Source organism: Bactrocera dorsalis, chromosome 4, assembly GCF_023373825.1.
Source record: "Bactrocera dorsalis isolate Fly_Bdor chromosome 4, ASM2337382v1, whole genome shotgun sequence".
NCBI lineage: Eukaryota > Metazoa > Arthropoda > Insecta > Diptera > Tephritidae > Bactrocera > Bactrocera dorsalis.
Window position 1 is genome coordinate 4,058,817 of NC_064306.1, and position 6,266 is coordinate 4,065,082.

Consider the following 6,266-nt stretch of genomic DNA (forward strand, 5'->3'; position numbering starts at 1 on the left):
TCAAGTGGTAAGGAGGGATACTGTGTGAAAATGGGAGGAAAAATAGTGTCAGTGCGAAGATTATAGAAAATAAATTCTTAAAATAGATGGCATTCCCTTCCTTTACCAAATTGAAAAGTATTAGTCAACGCGAAAGGTTTCAGTGTGGTTTTTCAACTAGTAAACAACGTTTGAGCTGCTTCAAAAAACAGTTGGCTAACTTAGTATATATAAAAAAGCGCATTTACTTAAAAATAAAAACAAGCAAACAACGAAATCAAAGGAGCTTCTGGCCAACTGCGTTGAAGAGCAGGAAAAATTGAAAAAAAAAAAACAATGTGTTAGTAGAGAAACTGTGTAGAAGAGTGAAGGATAAACAGGAAAGCTGCAAGACTTTGCTAGTTGAATGGGTTACGCGTGCGCGCTCTCGCTCTCTTTCTTTCTCTCCTTCTTATAATTAGTTAGCCTAGTTGCAAACCCTTAGGGGAGCGCTAAAATGCTATTTTGCAATAGAGCTTCGATTTATACAACTTTTTGTGGACTAAGCAAGCAGTAGGATGATGTTAGCTGTCAACCGCTTGCTTTTGTATAGCATTTTAAAAAATTTTACCTTAGCCAAGACACACACCACACATTCAGCGCAAGCGCCCTAGACCCACACCACCTTCTACTAACCACAATGTGCAACCACTAACATTGAACACACAAGCGTCAGGCGATCTGAAGCAGTTAGCGCAAATTTTTTAAAATAAGCATAGAAAAACTTTAATAAACATAAAAGATTTTAAGTAAAAATTCATATTTTAACATGCAAAAACACATAACATAAGCAAAAAGTAAAAGTTATTGATGTTAAACTGCAAACTAGCAGGCAGAAAGGGGCGCCAGGCCACGAAAAATGCATTTATTCAAAACACAGTGGCGCCAATATTTATGTGTACACTGTGTGCGGCCAAAGCGTGTGCAAGCCAAGCGCCAGCAAACCAAGCACATACATACATGTTTGTATATGAAAACTAAGTACTAAAGCATTTCAAAATCCCGTAAAATATACCGTACCATAAAATAAAACATAAAATAACTGTACTGAAAACGACACCAAAAAATCCCACTTAGCAAAAATTCACACTCGTACTGAAACTGTCAAAGCGAAAAGCCGAAAAAATAGTTAAAAATAAATGCAAACAAATGACATAAAATACTACTAACCTACTACTATTTTACGAACAGTACTTAGCAACCCATAAAGCGTAGCAGAATTTCAGAATTTATATAGTGGAAAAAAAACGTAAAAAGTAAAGCGAAAAAGCCGCAAAGAAACTAGTGAAAATCGAAAAATTTTGAAATGTTATAGAATGCATGAAAATACACGAAATTGTCGTCGTAAATCCAAAAATGAAATCAGCTTCCAAAATTTTTAAGATACTAGACAAGTAAGTGTTTAATATTAGCAAAAGCAAAGTTTATAAGAAAAAATCAGCAAATCGAAAAATTAAGCAAATATAACATTATATAACAGTAAATGTGGTAGTGATGCGGTAAAAAAGCATACAAAAACTATACCGTTAGCTTGGTTAGATACCAGCAATTTTTTTGAAAAATTAAAAGAAATTAAAAAATATACATACATCTATATATATATATATATATATATAAACGTGTAAGCAACCATTTTCCGAATAAAAATCACTGATTTTTCATATATATATACTTAGTAAATTTTTACGCATAAATATATATATACATATACATATATACCGTATTAAATGTAAAAAAACACCACAGCAAAAATTTGAGATCATTAGAGATAAGAGCGAATCGAGTTTATGATTTGAGTTTATGTACTCGTATGTGTAAGAGCTAAGCGCTGAGAGCGCGTAATGAGAGAGCGCAAAATTGGAAGAGCCGTAAAATGTGCGCTGCGCTACAGTGGCGTGCATATTTATGAAACCAGCAATTTTGCGCGCAGAAACAAAAAAAAAATAAATTATATGAAAAAATTTACATTAAAAATAAGAGAGAAAATTAACGTAAAAACAAAAATAAAAATAAAAAAATATTTATAAAAACAATTTGAACAAATTTGTAGTAGAAAACTTATGTAACAAAAGCAACGCATGCGATTTAACAAAACATTCACTATCAACTATGATTTACTCGCATAAACATACTTACAAACTAGTTTCATGTTTCTCTTAAATGTTCAAAAGCAAAACGCAAAACGTAATAAGCGAAAAACAAATACAAAAGCAAATTGCAAAAAATAATAAAATAATAATACAAAATAGCGTGTGTTAGACAAGCTGGCAACACTATGCATGATTATTACAATTACAATTACCTACGTGTCACATAAATACATAGACGCCTACAAACATATAGAGATACACACACATTGATATATACATATATACATGTTTAATGTATTTATAACGGTACTTGTACTAGTATTTGTGTTCCCCGCGCAAGCACACAAAGCAACAATGCAAAAAATGCGAAAAATGCAAGAAACGAAGAAATCGACAAACAAATGGGTGCTTAGAATGTATTTAATTACCTACATGATTACTTAGCGAAACTCTCTTAACTGACTGCTGAGAGCGCAGTGAGCGCAAAATGAGTGCGTGCGTAACACATGGATGTGCTGCTGAAGCTGAGTGGCTGTTACAAACACAAAAACAAAACAACAAATCGCCAATAACGGCGCGTTAGGCAAGGCAAACATTGTTTTGCACACGAGTGTACTGGCAAGCGCATAAAAATGCCAAGCGTAAAACGCTGTGAAGCCTCAACAGCAGGCGTTGCTAATACTTGTCAGCGGTTTGCCGTTAAAAAATGCAGGCGATTACTTTTCAATTACTTTATGATTACATGATTACTTCACTTTCATTATACCAAAAAAAAAACACATATTGTCACACTTAAGGTGGTTGTATGTGTGCATAATACCAGCATACAACAAATATGCTAAATTATTAAGTAGTTGACTTTAATTACCACTTATTTCTTAAAAGTAATTACCTAAGCAAAACTTATTTATACCAAGTAATTATATATGAAGTGCATGCATTAGTGTTTAATTATTTGTGTTTAGCTTTTATGTGCGTATATGTAATATATATAACTGAAAATACATAAATAGTATATATGAATTATAACTTGTCGCCATTGTAATGCATTACTAAACCAAAAATATACTTTAAATACTTGTATTGTAATTAATTGCAAATTTCTCTAACCGTATGCATATAATTGTTAGTACTAATAATTTAAGAAATATATGATTAACAAGCAGAAAATATAGCATTACCAGCTGTCATTACATAAGCATTACTTTGCATTACATTACATAACCTTAGATTACATTTAATTTTGTAGCGCGTTAATAATGTACGCAAGTACTGCACGCGCTAAGCGCTTATTTCAAATACAATTACTTGCATTACAGTAATGGTAATGCTTATTGCAGTACACTTTACAATTACTTTGTAATGCTTTTATTCATTATAAACACACGAGCACATATTCATATTACTTTCGATGTATTCAAATATTTGTGTATTTATATGAATTACATATTAATTAACGCATTACCTATTAATTACAAGTAATTACAAACCGGCGTCAAAGCAAATGCCAGAAAAAATATATATAAAATGCCATATGTAGCAAATAACTGCAACAGCAAGTCACAAACATGATTAAAAACAAGCAAGCAATTAAACTAAAGTAATTCAAGTAATGGAAAGTAATTATATGGGTATTTGTTAAAGACAAAGTAAATGTGAACTCAAAGTAAACGCAAAATGGCAAAGGAAAGCTCTAAAGCGGCGTATCATGGCAACTCCGAGGAAGCTAAAGTGAAGCGGAAGAAAAGTTGAAAAGAGAGCGAGTTGACAGCGAGTTGTGGTGCGGCGACGTGAGAACATCCTTAGAACGAAGAACGGTAGAGCAAGTTATGAGTAATGCAGCGAAAAGCATGAAAGCAAAGCTGAGAAATAGCGCAGCAGAGCAAGTAAGCGTACTGTTAGCTCATGTGGGAGTATATAGTATATAGATCATATCTTCCTCTTCTACTGGATCATTCTCTCAAGCCAAGCCGACGTGCTCTTCAAGTGACTAGTTAATAGCCGAAGATCACTTAACCGAACAAAAACAAAGTTGTGAGCAACATAAATCCATATATATATATACATACATACAGACAACACACGCATACACACACATATATAAGCATACAGAAATATACAAATACATACACACATACTTGCACACTGCAATACTTACCTATATACAAATGCAGAAGAGTCAAGAAAATAAGAAAAACAAATACTGAAATCAGCAAGCCACTTCACTCGAATGCCGAAGCAGAAACAGAAACAGAAACAGAAATATATATATATACATATATGCTTAAAAATATACATATATGTATGTGTATATATGTTTACATATTAATTATTAACAATTTTACTATATATATATATATATATGAATTATATGAATGTATAATTATTATGTATTTGTATTTTATGTATTAGTTTTGTTCTACAATCTTTTGCTCTTTCATAAATTATACAAAACAAAAAAAAAACAAAAACAAAAACAAAAAATAATAAAAAAAATCAAAAAAATGTGAGTGCTTATTTGGAATATTTCGGTTAAAAGGTAAAAGGTTAAAGCAGCAACAGACAGCCACAAAAAGCCTAAAAAATACAAAGATACAAGGCATTTCTTAACACAGTTGTGTCTACCGGTCTATTTTCACTTACAGCGAGCGAAAAAAGGGTGCAATTCAGTGGTAAGTTGGTGCTTGAACGGCCGGCTAAAAACTAATAATTCATGGACAAAATGTGCGAAATTTAAAAGTTTTGCACTCGCAACAAATAGAGAAATGCTCGGAGATCTTCCACACCACATTCCAACACCCTCAATTAGGCAAGGGAATCATTTTTGACGATTTTATCCTCAAAAACCGGCGATTTGGTACACATTTTTAATGCTAAAAATTTCTGTGTAAATTCGAATTCAGATTTTCTTTAATACAATTATGCGCCAGGCGATTCTGCAAATTTCTGCATTTTTACTTTTTCGCTACGACCTCTGGTTCAAAAGTTATAAGCGTTTTTCTATTCTGCGGTTGCTTGCTGCACGGTTCTGGTCGCCTGGTAGAAATCCAGGATTTTTGCACCAAATTAAAATGCATTTTTTCTGCAGCCGGCAGCGGCGGCCCTACAGATTTACGTTGCATATGCAAAGGGGCCGAATTGGCCGGACGGATGCGGGATACCCGGCCGGGCCGGAAACCGGAACAGGTCACCGACCGGAAGCCAAATAACGGCACCCCACTTCCGGCCTGAGGTCGAAACCGGAAGCCGCAAACCGGAAACGGAAGTTGGCCCACTTCCGGTCCCGGTCTTCGACTTCCGGTTTGGACCTCAGACCGGGGGTGGGGTGGCACATTTCCGTTTCCGGTTGGTGCCCTATTCCGGTTTCCGGTCCGACCCCCTGTTCCGGTTTCCGACCCGGCCGCGCATCCGCTTTTTAAATTGGCCCCTTTGCGTATGCAACGCACCACGAAAATTTCTGGCGCCGCTGCCGCCGCCGCTGCCGACGTCACAGAAAAATTGCTTTCAATTTGGTGCAAAAATCCTGGATTTCTACCAGGCGACCAGAACCGTGCAGCAAGCAACCGCAGAATAGAAAAACGCTTATAACTTTTGAACCAGAGGTCGCAGCGAAAAAGTAAAAATGCAGAAATTTGCAGAATCGCCTGGCGCATAATTGTATTAAAGAAAATTTCAATTTGGATTTACGCAGAATTTTTTAGAATTAAAAATGTGTACCAAATCGCCGGTTTTTGACGAAATTACGCGAAAAATCCATAATTTTTCTCAAATTAGTTTCAAAAAGTGGTGTTAGCATTTGCTGCGAGCGATGGAGCTTCAATTGGGTACCAACATTTTTCCATAAAACCATTTCTTCGATAAAATTTTAGTGTTTATTATTTGCGTATTTTAGTTGAATATTCTCGTGTACTAACACAATGTTTGGAGTGGGTTTCGAACACAGAAAGTTCCAGTAGGGCTTAGAGGTACGGAATATACCATTATTTGCGTTTAACAGTACTTTTGTAGAAGATTTAGAGCGCTGCAAGCATAAAAGCGATCTGCTGTGTTTTAATGGAAAAAAGAATTTGATTTTTTGGTTTCATAGCTTTATTTGTGTCAATATATTTGTTTGTATGTGCTTTCAAATAAATTACAGCTTTGGCTTATTACTACTGT